Source organism: Canis lupus, chromosome 24 (genome assembly GCF_011100685.1).
Source record: "Canis lupus familiaris isolate Mischka breed German Shepherd chromosome 24, alternate assembly UU_Cfam_GSD_1.0, whole genome shotgun sequence".
NCBI lineage: Eukaryota > Metazoa > Chordata > Mammalia > Carnivora > Canidae > Canis > Canis lupus.
Genome location: NC_049245.1, coordinates 8,370,056 through 8,390,257, shown reverse-complemented (window position 1 = coordinate 8,390,257; position 20,202 = coordinate 8,370,056). Strand labels below are relative to the sequence as shown.

Here is a 20,202-nt window from a genome sequence, read left to right as displayed (position 1 = left end):
ATTGAAGTCCTTCTCCAACACCACCTTCTCCATGATGCTTCACGCATCCCTCTCCTGCAACTCGTGACACTTCATTGTGGCCTCATTTTAGCACTTCTCAATATCTGCATTTTATTAAAGTAATGTTAATAGGCATCTCTCTCACTAGATTGTGAACTCCTGAAGGGCAGGTGTTGCTGTTCAATCACTGTAGCACCCACTGCAGTGCTTCATGTATAATGGGTATTTGATAAATGCTTGTTGAATGAAATTGAATAATTTAAATCCAAAGTAGGCTGAAAAGAGATGCTGTTTCGAGGGAGCCACCTGATTCAGTTACCTGCATAGGGAAAACATACACTCGATTTTTCTAACAGCTTGCATTCAAGCTGTCATTAAAATTAAAGTCCTTTATTATACGCTCTCATTGTTGCTGAAATAATACTCCCCATGCCTCGAAGCAGTAGATGTAACAGCCTCTCTTAGTAATAATTTTGTGACATCAGGCATCAAGCAGTTGGGAAATTGCAACTGCTGGTAATATAACTTTACATATAGTATATCATTACAAATGAGTAAAACAGGGCCTGGAGGCAGGGATGCTCTGTAACATACTACTTTTCTGAGAAGAAAGAAAACTCAATAGAATGATAGTAAATTTCTGTAAAAGCATTTTCTCCTAAAAGAAAAAAAAAAGACAATACCCATTTAGTTACCCTTTAATAATTTCTGTGAACTTCTGTGTGGCAACATGCTAAAAGAAACAATTTTCTTTCCTTTCTCTTACACACACACACACATACACACACACACACACACGCAATTCTGAGAGAGATCATTTTAGGAGTCTGGGCAAACCTACTGGCCTAGGAGTTAAGGACCTGAGCTAGACAAATCACTCTGCTTTCCTTAAAATGTCCACTGTCTCCCCACTTTCCTGCTCTCCCACACATTTAGACATTTTGCATACTTCTGAAGCTAAATTTAATTTAGCAGGAGAAAGAGACTTTAAGAAGATATAAACAAAAAGAAAGGCCCACGCTGTGTTTAAATAAATTCAAATGGATCATAATTCAAGAAAAGGGAGGAAGGACAGTGCCCAACTGGGACTTGGAGTCAAGGCGAGGACTATGGGCAAGCTCTGCCAACCATCCATCCTCTTCAAACTATCTCTTCACATGCCCCTACTAAGCCTCTCCCAAACAATGATGCTCAAATACAGAGTATACCAGTAGGCTATAGTAGCCCCAGAAGCCCCAAACTCTGTGGCTTAAACTACATGTAGCTTTGGTTGCTGTTGTTGTTTGATGTTTTATTTAAAAAAAAAAATCAGGCCAAAAAAAGCTGAGACCAAAGTTAATATGGGAGATCCACAATCATTAGGAACTTAGGTTCCTTTTATCATCTTTCTCTGTTAATGTCCATTTTCCATCTTCAGTATTGTCTTGTGGTCCTAGATGCCTTGCTGGAGTTCCATCAATCACTTCTCTCTTCCAGGCAGGAAGAGGGAGCAAGGAAAAGAGAGTGAAGATAAAAAATAATGTTCTCTGAGTTCATCAGCATCCTTTGAAGAGCTTTCCTGGAAACTCCACTCAAGTACTTTCTCTTACATCTTATTGGCTACCTTGGTCTGAAAGGTAGAATAGGAAATGGATTTTAGTATCTATGCTCCTCGCTCAGTCTGTTCACTTATTTGTTTTTTGTTTGCTTTTTAAAAATTATTTTAAAATCATTATTTCTTAAGAAAGGAGAGTGGTTATTAGGTAGGCAGAACACACAGACATACACAGTATTGCTTCTGTTTAGATGCTTGTGTAGGTAGGACTACAGAAGCATACTGACAGTATGCTTCACATGCATAAAGTTGGAATCCCCAGTTCTTTTGTCAATACCGTTTTGTTTACTCAGTCAGAGAAAGGAGACAGACAGACAGACCTAAAGAAGAAGCTTGAAATTGTCTGAAGTACAGAAATCTCTTTTTGAGATAGCTTACACATTTCAGCATCTAGAATGCTAAACATTAGATGTTATATATTGAGATTATATGTATTATATGGTGCTGGACTCTAAGGCAGGACAGCTCAAGACCTTTATTAACGTGATTTCAGTCCTTGCCTCTTAATAGCCTTGACAATTCCTTCCTTTGGGGAGAGGTTGCTCTGGAAGGAAGCAAGTATTATTATTCTTTTTACTACCCAAAGCTGTGTCTCTTTGTTCATTCTTAGCTTTCAAAAGAAGTTGAGTTGAATCCATGTTTGAACTCTTATAGTTTCATTATTATTAGAAGAAAAAAGAGATCTGAGTGGACTTTAATGGGAATGGAGACCAGGAAACCCAAGTTGAACTTTGTACTTTTAAAGACAAAAACTAGAGTAGATCCTGAGGTTGCAGGAGGCTCAATGCACCAACATCCGTAGCATTTGTTAGAGAGGCCTATCTGTAGCTTCTTGTTGATATATCACCCACTTCTTTAGAATTTCAAATTTGGAATTTCCCATTTCACTTTTCAGTAAAAATGATAAAGTTGGATTATGGGCTCTCAGGTTTCTAATTCTGCTCTCTTTGTGCTCTCAAATCCCACAATGGGCCTTAATAAAGAGAAAATGGAGAAAAGGAATAGCTAAAATAGGAAAAGTAGTGTATTTTCAAGACCCTCAGAACATCCATCATTGAGTTCACTTAATTATAGGAATTCCTTTCTAAGGAAGTAGAGGTTGCAACTTTAAGTCATACAAGGATCATTTAGCTCTAATATCTTCCCCAGCTACACACATAGTGGTAATCATAACTACTGGATATTTATTGATCTTCATATTTGATATGCCATATCCAATATGATCTAAATGGAATAGACTATTTCATTCCATATTGAATGTCTATTAAAGGGATGGTTAGTTATTAAGTTATAATAATTAATTTGAAACACCTTCATGAAGGGATCCCTGGGTGGCGCAGCGGTTTAGCGCCTGCCTTTGGCCCAGGGCGCGATCCTGGAGACCCCGGATCGAATCCTACGTCGGACTCCCGGTGCATGGAGCCTGCTTCTCCCTCTGCCTATGTCTCTGCCTCTCTCTCTTTCTCTGTGACTATCATAAATAAATAAAAATTAAAAAAAAAAAAGAAACACCTTCATGAATGTTCTCTCAATTACATTTTAAATGATCAATTTTGAAAGCCTTTCTAAAAGGAAATCATTGAATATGTTGTAAAGAGTGAAAATAAAAGTACATGTCTGTGGTAAATTCTGACTTACCTTCAAGGTAATAAAAAAAGAATACCTGTCATTGTTAAGGAACATACAGCCTTTTTTCCCTTCCTGGGAAAAGTTCAAAGTTGACAGTGAGTTCACTTGAAGAGATGTAATATGAAGTCAAAGCAAAGGTGGGTTGACAGGACAAGCAGGATAAGGTTTACCAAGGAGCCTTGGCCCCTATCTTCTGTTCCATGATCTCACCTGAAACAAAATCCTTGTTCTGCTTATCTTCCTAAGTATCCAGGAGATTTAAGTAGTAACTGATGCTGTCTGCAAAGTGTGTACTGTAGACATAACACTACACCCCATTTTTTGCATGCCAGGGAGGAGACCGCGTTGCCCTGTTCAGACAATCTCAAGGGGAACCCCTATTCTTTTCTAGAGCATGGTTTATGGAAGGACAAAATTATTACTCTTTATTGTGTTTGAGAGGATTTAGGGGCTGATCTGTCTCAGATAATACTTTTCTCTAAATATTTTCTAAAGAAATGCTGCAGAGTCATTTGTGAACCACATAAATGCAGTTGATAGGGAGCAGCAGAACAAGTTTATGAGATCTCTTTACTATAACTTGGCTTTTCTACTCTATAAAATATCTACCTAGAAGGGCTTTTTATTAAGTTTGGTCTAGCCCATTCTCTGACAGTGAAATCCAAGATTCAAAAAATATATATTCTCTAAATATTGAAATAGTATGCAATCTGTAAGAAATAAGGCAAATTTGTACCAATGTGGAAAATATTCTAGGATATATTAAACACCAAGGAATGGGGTAGATTGAATGGCATTTATAATATTATCCCTCCCTTTAAAAGATAGCTAGGTAGAAGGATGGATGGGTGGATGGATGAGTGGATGGATGGATAAGCAGACACATTAGGGTAACTGGCTGCAACACATGAGGATAAGTACTTAAAATTATTTTTAATAGTTGTTATCTTTCTAAACAAGGACTGTTAGGAAAGAGAAGAGTCTGATTATCTACTTTTATACTGTTTGATTAAAAATGTATTAATAGTGTTTCTCTGAGCAATGAGATAGTGGGCTATTCTCATTTTCTTTTCATATTTTCTATATTAAAAATCAAATTAGTGAAATTTTTTTTAATGTATCCCTGCTGTATTTCATTTTTTTAAATACGTTGCTTGCTTGGTTTATTTATTTATTTAGGAGAGAGAAGGAGAGAACACAAGCAGGGGGAGCAGCAGAGAGGGGGGAAAGGTAGGCCCCCTGCAGAGGGAGGGCTTGATCCCAGGACCCCAGGACCATGACCTGAGCTGTAGTCAAACTCTTAACTGACTAAGCCACCTAGGTGCCCCTATATTTATTTTTAAAAGTTAATGATGCTGCTGTTTTAAAATCTGTACAAACTGTTTCAATTCATGTATTAGAAATTGAGGCTTGTATCATAAACTATATGGCATTAAGGTCTCATGTAATTACTCAGAAAAATAGAGAATGAAAAAGTTAAGTGCAATTGAATTTTGCCACATGTATGTGATATGCCTAAGTTGTAATAAAAGCTGACTTTACACTGATTAAATATAGGTGTTCTAAGGGCTAAAGGAGAAAGAAATCTATCATTTTACATCCTTTCCTTGAATCCAGAACACCCCCCCCCCGCCAAAAACAAAAAAACAAAAAACAAAAAAACAAAAAAACAAAAAAACAAAAAAACATGACCTCTGAAAGAATATCACTTTATCTTGCAGATTAATCATGCATTGCAAATTATGATGCAAACTTAGAAACCATCCAACCTAATTTCCATTAGAAATATAGCTGTATTTGCCTTTCTGACATTGCATAAATATGATGACATATAAAAATTAGGGTACTCAAATTGGAAAAGAAAAAAAATGATTTTGAAATTAAAAACCATTTAAAAATGAAACTTAGATTGCATTTTTTATTAGAAGAAAATAGAATATTTAAAGGATAACTAAAGATGTTAAGTGTGCCTTTATCCACTTTCACATATATTTAAACAAACCTAAGTAGCATATCAAATATGTTAATTTAAAAAGTCAGTATCTTCTCCTTATTTTCAATAGGCAACTATTTTTTTCTTTAAGTACATATTTTACACGTACATTATTTTGTTTAGAAATAAAAACTGCATGTAAAAATATTTTACTGATTCTCAAGACTGCAAATATGCCATAGCTATCAATGAGCTCAATAAATATCCGGTGATAATTGGGTTCATAAAATGCAAACTTTTCTCCACTGTTGTCAGATTTTATTGCTTTGGGTCAAAGGCCATTACAAGGCCCAGGGCAGAGTACAGGTAGTGTGCTTTCTGAGTAGATATAAGTTGGAAGGAGTTGCTGAGAAGGATCATATGTAACATTTTATAGGTACTCTTATAAAAGAGATAACCAAGCTGACCTTATGAACTGCAACTGAAGTTGTTCTGTTTGAGAAAGTAACACCATTTCACGCACTAGGACTAGTCAAGTGACCTTCACCAAGGCAGAGACACTTTGTAGCACTTAAGGGATTAATTAAATTTTTGTGAGTAGTATAGGCCAGACATAATTGTAATAGTGTTATATGTGTTTATATATATTGCCAGTTATTCATCACTTTACCTTGCTCACATAATTAAAAGCAGACCCCGAAGACCCAAATTTGAAGGAGCCACAATTAACTAATTACTCCTCAGAGTTTTGCAGAGATCAGTTCTGTTTTCAGAATGAATTTGTAGGTGAGGTTTAGATACAGATACTAAAAATAATGCTTCACCACCCCCACTCCCTGTCCCTCCACACTGGTTAAGAGTTGCCTCCAGGAGTGTTAAGTCTCCTCTGTGTATTTTTTTCATTTGACTTCCAGGTTGCACTTCTGTTGGAGCTCTGGGAATGCCATAGAAAGGCGGAGAAGAGAAACCAAAGTGTTTGAGGTGGGAAATTGTTAGCAACCAGGAAGTGTTCTCAGCTGCAGATTTACTCAGCTGATCCAAGGGGCTATGAGGCAGGAAATCAACCATATCTATATAGATAGTGTTTTCCCTTTTAGAAAAAAAAATATATATAAAATTTCAGATACAGTTTATAATGCATTTTTTCTTTTGCCCAGAGTATGCTAAAACCTAATTAGTTCTACATTGTACAAATAAGTCAATTTAATAAATGAGAGAAGGCATTTCTCTTTAAATACAGTACATTGGATTATGCATGCAAATATTTGGGCTTAAATTATGGGCCTGTGTATGTACTGCAAGACTAAAGAAATACATGACATCTGTGCTTCAACAATCCCTATGCCTGTAGAGGGCTTCATGATTTGAGAAGTGCTTTCATGAGCACACATCATCTTTGGATCCTTATAAAATATGTGAAGTTGGGCAGCCCTGGTGGCTCAGCGGTTTAGCGCCGCCTTCAGCCCAGGTCGTGGTCCTGGAGACCCTGGATGGAGTCCCACGTCGGGCTCCCTGCATGGAGCCTGCTTCTCCCTCTGCCTGTGTCTCTGCCTCTCTCTCAATCCTCTCTGTGTGTTCTCATGAATAAATAAATTAAAATCTTTAAAAAAAAAAGTGAAGTTTACAAAGGAGTCATTATTTCAATTTTCTAGTTAAACAAATCTAAGACCCAGAATTGAATAGGGGGCTAAAAACACAAATATTGATAACAGGAGAACTGGTTGTTTCCCCCAGTTTTGGTATAGTCTTGTCTGGATATATAATCTCTCTGTGTGCGTTGGTTTCTTTATGTGGAACATGAAAAAAATGAACAAAATGACTGTAGATCTTTGAATATTCTGAAATGATGAGCTGGAATATAAATCAAAGACTTTTGAAACTCATCAGCTATTTCCACCATCCCTCATATTCCACCAAACCCTCTTTAGCATTCATAAGTTCAGTATACTATATATTACATATTATATATTATATATGTATATATATTAATGACTATACACTGAAGTTGGTATATTATAATCAAAGCGCTTCCAAAAGCATATAATGTATAAATATGAATGAATGTGTACTTTGTTTATATATATATATATGCATTTATATTTATTTTTCAATTGGTAAATATTTCAAATTTGAATATATCCTAATATTGAAATCTTAATGGTAATCAAGTTACGGTACTCTGTTGATATCACTAAAATTTTTGCAAAATCTTTTGATATTTCCAAGGAAAAAACCCTTATCCTTTCCAACATTAAGAATATTTTCTTTATGCTACATTTAAAAAATGTTTAGAATTAATATTTCTATTTTATAACCTTTGAGGGTATTTTTTTCCCCATGGTAGATGGATCATAAAGCTTGTATCATAGCATATATCATATACTTCAGGATTTAATTTGGGGAATTTTTTATTATAGAATGGCAGTCACTGTTTCCTTCTGCATATAATCCATGCAGAACCATTTTGTATCAATTGTGGATATAAGACTATTGAATTAGCACAGAATTGTTCTGTATTTTTTTTTGTTCTGTATTAATTGTGGTTACACCCACATACTTTAATGCAGAACATATTATATATCTCCTGCATATATTTATTTTTCCTACTTGATCATAATAAATGTACTCCTACATTCCAGTGCCAGTGTCAGGTTATTTCTGTTCTTAAGATTTTAATTGTGCTCATTATTTTGGGCTGAATACTGGTTAGGAATAATCTTCAAATTTTTATCTGGATATGAGTGATCACTTGGTAATGTGCCAAAATCCTCTCATTCAGAAATGAAGCTTTTCTATTAAAAGAATCAGACACATAAAGCAGATTTTCTGAACAAATATCACAGTTCTGTGGAGTTATTAGGGCAAAGCACCTGCACCTCCGTACACTTTGATTACCCAACATGCACTGAGAACCTGGGTTGTCACCTTGAACACTGGTATTCCCATCTTCTAGTTAGATTAACATCTTAGATTTATTACTATATTGGAAATTCCATTTACTAAATTGATTCAGCTTTTTTTTTCCTATTCATTCTTGTCCTACTCAATCAATAGGCCCCTTATTTATTAGGAAGGTGTGATCACTAAATTGTAGCCACAAAGCCATGTTACCTTTGAAACAGAAATGTTATCAGATTTATTTATGAATACTAGTATCATAAAGATACCAGATTAAAGTTATTTCAATTATGAAAAAAATGTTCAGTCATCTACTCAACAAACATTTACTGAGCATTTATTTTGTACAGGATTCTATCTTATTTGTGGCAAAGAATATAATGGTAAATGAGTGAGAGCAGTCTGGTCTCATGGAGAACGAGGGTACTCTAATTCTAGAGACATTAGTTGAAATTTTTGCTTAGTTATTTATTACCTGTGACCTTGGGCTTTATCTTATTTTTACGTGTGTGTGTGTTTAAAATGGGAAATGGGATGCCTGGGTGACTAAGCGGTTGAGCATCTGCCTTCGGCTCAGGGCGTGATTCCACAGTCCCAGGATCGAGTCCCACATCAGGCTCCCTGCATGGAGCCTGCTTCTCCCTCTGCCTATGTCTCTGCCTGCCTTTCTCTGTGTGTCTCTCATGAATGAATAATTAAAATCTTTAAAAAGAATAAAATAAAATAAAATAGGAATAATACCTACTCCATTAGGTCATAGTGTAGATTGAAAATTAAACATTTTATGTAACTCGTATAATACTCAATGAAAGTGTAATGGCAGAGTAAGTAATAGTTCTCAGCATTGTGGTATTATATGACCCAGCCTTGGTCCTCAAAAAAGTTTACATTTTGTTGATATAACTTAGGAGATGCCTAATATGTATGTGTGTGTGTGTGTGTGTGTGTGTATACACACACAGTATATTCATAAAATATACTAACACTGCAAATTAAAGGAACAGCTGGTTGTGGTGTGGGGGTGAGCCAGCATTATGTTGTGACTGATGTATATCAGTTACTTGTACTTTTTTTGGATCTTTGCAAGGGGAAAACTACAAGTAATGAGTTTTATATAATTAATTTAAGTTTGTTACAGGTTTTCATGTTCAGGATAAACAATTTTTCAACCTTGGATGAAAATACTTGCAACAGTTTAAGGTATTTTACCTTAAGACAACTGTTGCAATGCCGTCTTTTTTTTTTTTTTTTTAATTTGGTGTGTGTGAAAACACTTCAAAATTAAAAGATGTACATTTAAAATTGGTTGTATATCTAATCTGTCCGAGGTTCAGTAAATAAACAATTATTTTTAAAAACAAAAAAACAAAAACAAAAAACAAAAAAAATATACTGATACTGCAATTAATTCCCTATAGTATATTTTCTGGTTCATCCCTCTTTTTAGTTCACCACAGGCCACCCATCTTGTCTTGTTTTGAGTAATCTGGGGTCTAGTCAGGAAGGAGCATCTCTAGTAGTTATTTAATGGAGAAAATTTAATATAGGGCATTGATGGTACAGCTGTTGGAGGGCTACCAAGGCAAAAAGAGAATCATGAGCTAACAGCAATCCTATGAATGGGGGAACATATGACAGAGGTTAGGTTTCTCAAAAAAGTACCCCCATAAAACTTCGGCCTCACTTGGTGACTGAGGAGAGGTGTTCTCTGCCTGGTGCTGATACCTCACAAGTTGGAGGAGGGTTTCTGTAGTGCTATCTTCCTCAAGCTGGGATCTCTGAGAGGGTACAACAAAACATCCTGGGAGTACCAGAAACCAGAAAATAGAGGCTGAGACCAACTGCTGCTGTTGCTGGGGTGAAGAGTTATGGCAGGGGCTTCACTGACGGTTGTGATGAGTGAAAATGGAAGGAGCTTGTCTTTTCATCCCTTCCCCTCTTGCCAGTTTCCTTCTACTGCCCCTGTTGGTACAATGTAACAGGAAGCCAGCTGATAGGATATGGAGCTTCACAGTCCCAGAGCTGGGGAATGGAAGGATGGCATTGGTGCTTAGAGACAAGAGCTTACTGACTGGCACAGGTTTGCATTAGCAGAATGGCAGCATTCCCTGATTTGTGATGAAATCTACTCCCAAAGGACTTGAGAGCTCACTGGTTCCTTTGGTTTAATTTAATATGCTATGTTCACTTTTGAAGAGACTCAACGTTAATGTTAAAAGTAGATATTTGTGGTTATATACTCAAATGTGGAGATTTAAAATTCCTTTGACTATTAAAAAGAAACCCTTTTAGAAGAACAAATAACACGACTTTTCCTACTTAGTATATCACCATTCCAAAACACCTTGTGTTATTCCTTTTAGATTCCTAAAAGGCAAATATTGATATAATTCTGTTGGTATCAACAAAAGATACTTAAGTCTGGGAAATATTTATTCATTTATTCAAATGGAAATAAATATGACCTTGTCAAATCTCTGCAGTTTGTGTTAGAAAGATGACCATTACCATTAAGAAATTTTATATGAAATTAAACATTTATTATATGCTAAAATATATCTAAGAAATCTAGAGTAAGAGAGCCTGACATAGGGTTCTACCCCAAGACCCTGAGATCATGACCTGAACCAAACACAGACGCTTAACTGACTGAGCCACTGAGGTGCCCTCCAATTTATGGTTTTAAGGGTCACTTGGTGACTGTGGAGAATATATCCTAGGAGTGAGAGTAGATACAAAGAAAGGAGTAGGAGAAGAAAGCTAGAATCTAGACAAGAGCTAATGGTGGTGGTGGTGATGATGATGATGATGATGACAATGATGATGTTGATAATTCAGGAAAGGTCATGAAGAGGACCCTTGAGGGCTAGCTGGTAAATAAGGTGTGATGGTTGGTAGGTGGAGGCGAGTGGAGGGAGGAAATAACACTTCCTATGGATTGAATTAAGCAACTAGATGGATGTTGATGTCATTATGGGTTTGGTGAAAACAAAGAGAGAAATGAACACTTGTAAGAGTAGAAGAAAAGTAAATCCCATTTTAGACCCATATGATGTTTGAGGCACCAAAAGATATTAAAAGGTAGATATCAAACAGGCAGTTGAATATCTAGTTTGGAAATTACAGCAGTAGTCAAGGCCAGTGTTAAAAATTGGTAGCTTATTTTTTTCTGTGTTTATATTTTTGAACTCATGATGTGGAATATAAAGCCATGTGCCTGGATATGGTCATGTTGGAAATAATGTGCATAGTAGAGAAAACATGTAGCATTTTGAAAATGGGATAGTAAGATGATCAAGGCAGTCTGGGAGTTAGTAAGAAAAGTAGTGGAGCTTTGTGAAATTCAAGAGAGAAGAATATTACATGAAAGAAGGAGCCAAGTATAACCTGCAGAAACCAAGTGTTGGGAAGTCCAAGTAGAAGAAAAGAGTGAAGGATCCATTGTATTTGGCCACACGGAGGTTTTCATTGACCTTGACATGTACAGTTTCATAGTATATGAAGTTTTATGACCCTGTATATATTTAGGTTTTTATGAGCCTCAGGTGGTTGATAGGAAGGAAAAATAATCATCACAATTTTTGTCAAGTCTGAGGAAGAACTTGTCTGCTGACTTCTCACATTTTTGGTTAGGAGATAATATTTCCTCTGAAAGGTTTTCTGCCCCCTCTGTGATTGGATTCTATGACTGGAAATTGATCCAGTGTGGTAAAAAGAATGCTATCCTCCTGTTTAACCTCAGAGGCTTTTTCTCTGTAGGAGACTCACTGAAAATAATGACCAAGAATTGTGTTCATGCAGCCAGTGTGGGAGAACTAGTAGTAACCAATGAAGGGAAAATAAGAGCTGTTTCATCTGAATAACTAGATTATTTTAAGAATGTTACAGTAATATTTTTTATGTGACCAGTTTCATCTTCATTCAGTGTCAGTATAAATTACTTGAACAAAAAGTGAAATAAAGTTTTACTTATTTGAGGATACTATATAGCAGAAAACCTAATCTCTGCAGATGATATTAAGTTATTTACTTATTGAAAGGCAAGCTGAATTTGTCTTCTGTTAGTTAATTTCGATGAATATAGCATTTGTCTTTTCTTAACTGCACTCTTTTTTTTTTTTTTTAATTCTGGAAGGCAAAAAGCATTGCCATCCTATAGCATACTGGGAATGCTGGGTCAGAAGTATAGAAATGTAGCATTCATATTCTCACATGCATAGTTTTGCTTTACCACAGGGGGCCCTGATATACGCCTTTACCTTTAATATATACTTTTGTGTAAAAGCTTTATTGTATTTATGAACTTTACTTTAAATCCAGTTTTAATTTTTTGAAGGGACATCCTATCATTGCCTTATTCCAACAAACCCCAGGCTGATGCCTTATAAATTTGTGGCAAGTTCTGTGTAGGCCACACTTTTCTTGAAATCTTCTCTTAGATATCTAGGGTGCCAAATGTCTGAAGTAAACTTATGATCTTTCTACATAAATCTCCAATTCCATTGTTCTTTATTACAGTGTGTGGTATTACTGAATATGTCAAGACACAATCTCCAGCCCTCTGTCTTCCTTACAACCATTGGCAATTCAACTGCATGATCTGTCCATTTTACCTCCTAAATATCTTTTTTTAAAAAAAGATTTTATTTATTTATTCATGAGAGACGCAGAGAGAGAGGCAGAGACACAGGTAGAGGGAGAGGGACTACCACAGGGAGCCTGATGTGGGACTTGATTCCAGGACCCTGGGATCACAACCTGAGCCAAAAGGTAGACACTTAACCACTGAGCTACCCAGGCACCCCACCTCCTAAATATATTAATTTTGTATCTACTTTTCTCTATTTTCACTGTCCTGTCACCCAGCCAGACTACCATCACCGCTCACCTAGACTGTTGCAATTTGCTTCTAAATGGTCTCTGTACATTTACTTCAACCCATTCTCCAGACCAGAGGCAGAATGCTGTTTTAAAAAACCAAATCTAACATGTCACACTTCTGCTTAAAACCTTTCAATGACCTTCTAGTTGTCTTTGGGATAGTGGTTAATACTCCTTAATCCATTCTGCTAAGCTTGCAAGATCTGACCTGGAAATTATTTCCTGTCTTACCCTCCTAACACTTTGCCCTCCCCCAACTCTTGATGTGTGCCTTCATTTCTTTCTGTATGCCTGATGTGTCCCCTGCTAAGGCTCTTCCTGCCCTCTACCCCTTCTTTCTCACCCATTTAATGCTTACTTGAGCTTATGATTTCCACTTAAATATTACTTCTTTATGGAGCCTTCCCCAAATCCAAATCCCAGATTTAGTCCTATCCCCTTGTAGCACTGGCTACCTTTCCTTCATAGCACTTCTCATGGTTATAGATGTTTATCTATTGTGTGATAACTGCTATGAAGGGTATTTGATTAATATGATAACCATGAAGACCTGGATCATACCTCATTTTGTTCATCTTATATCTATAGTACTTAGTGCTAGTAGTATAAGAACACACAGTAAGCATTTGTTGAGAAATGAACAAATGAATAGTCTTGAAAGGAATAAGATATAAGACTGACTTGGTGCATTTAATTATCAGAATTGGAAAAACAACCCAAAGTTTATATCCTATTGAGTTAATAGGACCTTCTTTGTATGTAAATGTCAATACATTTTAAGATTAAAGTTTTTTTTTAAAGGTTTTATTTATTTATTCATGAGAGACACAGAGAGGGAGAGAAAAAGAGGCAGTCACACAGGCAGAGGGAGAAGCAGGCTCCATGCAGGGAGCCTGATATGGGACTTGATCTAGGGACTCCAGGATCACTCCCTGGACCAAACGCAGGTGCTAAACCGCTGAGCTACCCAGGGATCCCCTTAAGATTACAGTTGACTGGCTATTAATTTACTATGTCTAGATTGATGTGTAATTAAGAATGCCAGAATATGGGACACCACAGAAAAGTAATTATTTTCAGATATGTTCTATAGCACTTATTACTGTTACTGTTCACAGTTGTAACAACCAGCATCATTGTCTTGCAAAACCCACTTTTAAGCCTTACTTCATTACTTTAAATGAATTTAGCATTAAATGTAATTAGAAACAATGATCCAGGTATAGATTTGGAGTAAACTTTACTATAGTATACTGAACACAGGTTTAATATTTTCCTCTGTGTTCTTCAGTTTTCCATTTTTTATTTTTACTTTTTTTGATGACAAATTGGATTTATCTTGATAAATTTGTGACATTGTTCTGATTTTAGAAGGTCATAATTTTTCTATTTGTATCTGAAGTCTCTTCCCAGAAAGGGTGTTCATTTGTATGTCACATGGATAATTGGTAGTCACACAGTTGATCACAGAGAGACTTTTCTGTCTCATTACTAGCTTTTATAGAATGGTCATATTAGTATAAAAGTAGCTACTACTTTTATTTCATTGGCATCTACAACATTGTAGGACTATAATAAATATTAATTGATCATGTTAATCCAAGTGTAATTTATAATTTAGGAACCAAATTTACTTCATCATCTTTCTGACAAATCTTGTTTACAGATGCCTGGGTGGCTCAGCAGTTTAGCACCTGCCTTCGGCCCAGGGCATAATCCTGGAGTCCCAGGATCAAGTCCCACATCAGGCTTCCTGCGTGGAGCCTGTTCTCCCTCTGCCTATGTCTCTGCCTCTCTCTCACTCTCTTTCTCTCTCTGTGTGTGTCTCTCATGAATAAATAAATAAAATCTTTTAAAAAAATCTTCTTGTTTCTTAAAGCATTGTTTATTTTGGTTTGATGTATGGTTACAGCCACTTAAATGAGAAGAGATGTCAGTATGTCTATGTAATAATAACTTAGAAATAGTGAAATATTTATAAGTCTGCTGAGTTTTTACTCCAAGTTATTTTTAATTGTGATTTGAATTAAGTCATTCTGTTAAAAACTATCATTTTCAGACTTTTTATTACTCAAAAATGTAATGACATGTATATTGGGACAGATTTTCTACAGTAGAACTGGTTAACAGTATAATTTGAGGTCTTTCAACATGTTCCCTAACATAATATTTCCTCTTTTAGAAATTTATTCAGAAGAAATTTTTAGAGGAGTGCTTTTACAATTAGGAAAAAGTTATGAAAATATAATAATTTAATGCTCTTTTATCCCTTAAAGATTTCTCACTTGCATAAGTACATTTCTGATGAGGTTTTGATTTTGAAGAAATTAAGTCATTTTTTTCTTGTATCCCAAATCAACTTGATGAAGCCCTTACTTATTAACATTTTAATTTGGGAAATCCCAACACAATCTTAATATTAAAATAATAAGTGATAGTAATTTTGATCATCATTGTCATCCCTTTAAACGGTAGCTAAAGCATACCAATTGGAGTTTAACAAATTATAATGTATTTTCTTTTAGGAAATTGCTTAAAATTATGTTTCCAGGTTTGTGTGATTTTTTTTTTACTCACTTTATTCTTAGCATAGAAGATTTGAGTTCTGAATTGACGGGTGAAAATATCACCTTCATCATACAATAGTAAAGGCAAAAAATAGGCATAGCAACACTTCTGGTATGTTTAAAATAACAATTGAAATGTCTTTTTGTGTTTCCTTAGAAGTTGCTCTGAAAAGATAATAGTTTGGCTTCCTGGCCAGCTTCTGGGGGGGATGGCCCTTACATTAAGTATCTCAGGTATTAGTATGGAGTACAAGGACACTATTTCATGTTATTGCAGAGATCTTACTCCCTGGGTTAGAATCTCAAATGGGGCCCTGTTTGTTGATATATTTGCAATAAAAAGCCATTATTAACTTACAAGGTCAAGGGGTTAATGGAAGAAATATTCTCATCTTCCTATTATCTTGCAATGTTTTGCTGGGAGCTGAAGAAAGATAACACTTTTCTCCCCCAATTTCTCTTGGCAGTTTTTAAAATGGTGATTTCATGTTTCTGTGACTAAATAAAAGATTAAATGCCAATATAGAAAGCTTTAGAAGTGTACTTAGTCAAGCTGTCAGTTCAGACAGGCATTCTATCATGACTACCTTTGCTGAGATCCCTGAAACTCCTAGTAATGAAAACTAGGAGGAAGGTGCCTTAATGATTTCTTGATTTCTGAGTCCTAAGAATTTTTCCCCCATTCCATTTTAGGCAAATTAGTCATCTTGCACAAGAAGTCAAGGAAATTTCACAAGACTTTAAAGCGGGGGGGTGGGGGGGGCGGGGCAAGATGGCAGAAGAGTAGGGTCTGCAAGTCACCTGTCCCTACCAACTTACCTAGATAACTTTCAAATCATCCTGAAAACCTACGAATTTGACCTGAGATTTAGAGAGAACTGCTGGAACGCTACAGAGAGAAGAGTTTGTGCTTCTAACAAGGTAGAAAGATGGAAAAAATTTTAAAAAAAGGAAGAAGAATCAAGTTGGGGAGGGGCCCCCCACGAGGAGCCGGGCTAAGGCCACAGTGAGAGCCTCCAGATAGGAAAGCCCAGTCCTGGAGAAGCAGGAACTTTAAAAATCCACACCGGATTCTTCCCGGATGGAAAGGTGCTTGGAGGGAACGGAGGCAGAACCACAGGAGGGGCAGTGGAGCCTCCAGGTTCCCAGGGTCACTAACAGAGGAAGTGCCTGCCAGGGGAAAGCACGCCACACACCGTGGGCCGAGCTCTGCTTGGCAGGGCCTCAGGAGAAGCTCAGGTAGCAGCTCTGGACAGAAGGGGCTACACGGCCCAGGAGTGCGATTACACGTGGTGCAGGCCCCGGATCCCAGGGCACCAGGGGACACAGCCCAGGCTCCTATGCTCCCCCGGGACAGGAAGAGGGCTGGAAGTCACAGGACAGTGAGGACACTCCTGCCACCGGGCACCCCTGAGCTGTGCACATCAGCTGCCCCCGCCCCCAGAAGCATCCAGGCCAGTGAGGACTGGGAGCTGCATTAGTTACTGTGGGAGCTGACTCCAGGGCTGGAGAGCTGGCCGCTGGCAGTGGTTGTTCCTCCTGGTGTCACCTTGTGCCTGGAATGGAGCGGGGCCACCAGGGAACAGAGGCCTCACAGGATAAACAGCTCCCACTGAGACATGCACAGGCAGGGGGTGGGGCAGATCCCCCAGGTGCACACACCTGAGAATCAGCACAGCAGGCCCCTCCCCCAGAAGACCAGCTGGAAAGGACAGGGGAAGAGCAAGTTCTTGACCCAGCAGTGCTGGAAAGATCCAGGGGAAGTCAAGGGATTTATAGTATATAGAACCAGAGGATACCCCTCCTTGTTTTGTTTTGTTTTTCTCTTTTTTTTCTTCCTTTTTCCAGTACAACTCGTTTTTAGCCACTCTGCACTGAGCAAAGTAACAAGAAGAAGAACTCACCACAAAAGAAAGAATCAGAAACATACTCTCTCCCACAAAGTTACAGGATTTGGATTACAATTCGATGTCAAAAAGCCAATTCAGAAGCACAATTATAAGGCTAATGGTGGCTCTGGAAAAAAGCATAAAGGATTCAAGAGACTTCATGACTGCAGAATTTAGATCTAATCAGGCCGAAATTAAAAATCAATTAAATGAGGGATCCCTGGGTGACGCAGTGGTTTAGCGCCCGCCTTTGGCCCAGGGTGTGATCCTGGAGACCCGGGATCGAGTCCCAGGTCGGGCTCCCGGTGCATGGAGCCTGCTTCTCCCTCTGCCTGTGTCTCTGCCTCTCTCTCTCTGTGTGACTATCATAAATAAATAAAAATTTTTAAAAAATCAATTAAATGAGATGCAATTCAAACTGGAGGTCCTAATGATGAGCGTTCATAAGGTAGAAGAAAGAGTGAGTGACATAGAAGACAAGTTGATGGCAAGGAAGGAAGCTGAGGGAAAAAGAGAAAAACAATTAAAAGACCATGAGGAAAGGTTAAGAGAAATAAATGACAGCCTCAGAAAGAAAAATCTACATTTAATTGGGGTTCCAGAGGGCGCTGAAAGGGACAGAGGACCAGAAAGTGTGTTTGAACAAATCATAGCTGAGAACTTCCTTAATTTAGGGAGGGAAACAGGCATTCAGATCCAGGATATAGAGAGGTTCCCCCCTAAAATCAATAAAGACCATTCAACACCTCGACATTTAATAGTGAAACTTGCAAATTCCAAAGATAAAGAGAAAATCCTTAAAGCAGCAAGAGACAAGAGATCCCTAACTTATATGGGAAGGAATACTAGATTAACAGCAGACCTCTCCACAGAGACCTGGCAGGCCACAAAGGGCTGGCAGGATATATTCAGGGTCCAAAATGAGAAGAATATGCAGCCAAGAATACTTTATCCAGAAAGGTTCTCATTCAGAATAGAAGGAGAGATAAAGAGCTTCCAAGATAGGCAGAAATTAAAAGAATATGTGACCACCAAACCAGCTCTGCAAGAAATATTCAGGGGGACTCTGTAAAAGAAAGAGGAACCCAAAGAAATAATCCACAAAAACAGACTGAATAGTATGATGACACTAAATTCATATATTTCAATAGTAACTCTGAACGTGAATGGGCTTAATGATCCCATCAAAAGACACAGGTTTCAGACTGGATAAAAAAGCAAGACCCATCTATTTGCTGTCTACAAGAGACTCATTTTAGACGTAAGGACCCCTACAGCCTGAAACTGTAAGGTTGGAGAACCATTTACCATTCAGATGGTCCTCAAAAGAAAGCAAGGGTAACAATCTTCATATCAGATAAATTAAAGTTTATCCCAAAGACTGTAGTAAGAGATGAAGAAGGACACTATATCATACTTAAAGGATCTATCCGACTAGAGGACATAACAATCATGAATATTTATGCCCCTAATGTGGGAGCTGCCAAGTATATCAATCAATTAATAACCAAAGTAAAGACATACTTAGATAAAAAAACACTAATACTGGGAGACTTCAACACAGCACTTTCTGCAAAAGACATATCTTCTAAGCACAACGTCTCCAAAGAAACAAGAGCTTTAAATGATACACTGGACCAGATGGATTTCAGAGATATTGACAGAACTTTACATCCAAATGCAACTGAATACACATTCTTCTCAAGTGCACATGTAACTTTCTCCAGAATAGACCACATACTGGATCACAAATCAGGTCTTAACTGATACCAAAAGATTGGGATTGTCCCCTGCATATTTTCAGACCATAATGCTTTGAAATTAGAATGCAATCACAAGAAGAAATTTGGAAGAAATTCAAACACACGGTGATTAAAGAGCATCCTGCTAAAGATGAAAGGGTCAACCAGGAAATTAAGAGAAGAATTAAAAAGATTCATGGAAAGTAATGAGAATGACGATACAACCATTCAAAATCTTTGGGATACGGCAAAAGCAGTCCTGAGAGAGAAATACATCGCAATAGAAGCATCCCTCAAAAAATTGGAAAAAACTCAAATACACAAGCTAACATTGCATCTAATGGAACTGGAGAAAGAACAGCAAATAAAACATACATCCAGCAGAAGAGAGTTAATAAGGTCAAGCAGAACTCAATGTAATAGAGACCAGAAGAGCTGTGGAACAGATCAATAAAACCTAGAGTTGGTTCTTTGAAAGAATTAATAAGAGATAAACCATTAGCCAGCCTTATTAAAAACAAAAGAGAAAAGACTCAAATTAATAAAATCACGAAGGAAAAAGGAGAAATCACAACCAATACCAGGGAAATACAAATTGTTTTAAAAACATATTATGGGCAGCTATACACCAATAAATTAGGCAATCCTGAAGAAATGGAGAAATTTCGGGAAAACCACAAACTACCAAAACTGGAACAGGAAGAAATAGAAAACCTGAACAGGCCAATAACCAGAAAGGAAATTGAAGCAGTCATCAAAAACCTCCCAAGACGCAAAAGTCCAGGGCCAGATGGCTTCCCAGGGGAATTCTATCAAACGTTTAAAGAAGAAACCATACCTATTCTACTAAAGCTGTTCTGAAATATAGAAAGGGATGGAACTTTCCAAACTCATTCTATGAGGCCAGAATCACCTAAATTACAAAACTAGACAAAGACCCCACCAAAAAGGGAGAATCATAGACCAATATCCCTGATGAACACGGATGCAAAAATTCTCAATAAGATACTAGCCAATAGGATCCAATAGTACATTAAGAAGATGATTCACCATGACCAAGTGGATTTAT

General features: G+C 37.2%; 1 protein-coding gene and 1 long non-coding RNA gene across 5 annotated transcripts in view; one reads left to right on the top strand and one right to left on the bottom strand.

The window, feature by feature from the left end:
• MACROD2 (mono-ADP ribosylhydrolase 2) overlaps positions 1 to 20,202 on the top strand; it is a 2,007,046-nt gene that overhangs the window by 744,866 nt on the left and 1,241,978 nt on the right. The gene's annotated exons all lie outside the window — the stretch shown is intronic.
• LOC102157297 overlaps positions 1,032 to 20,202 on the bottom strand; it is a 35,462-nt gene continuing 16,291 nt past the window's right edge. Inside the window, exon 3 of the long non-coding RNA XR_005377539.1 lies at positions 1,032 to 1,609. This is a non-coding gene — a long non-coding RNA (uncharacterized LOC102157297). The remainder of the gene's footprint in view (positions 1,610 to 20,202) is intronic.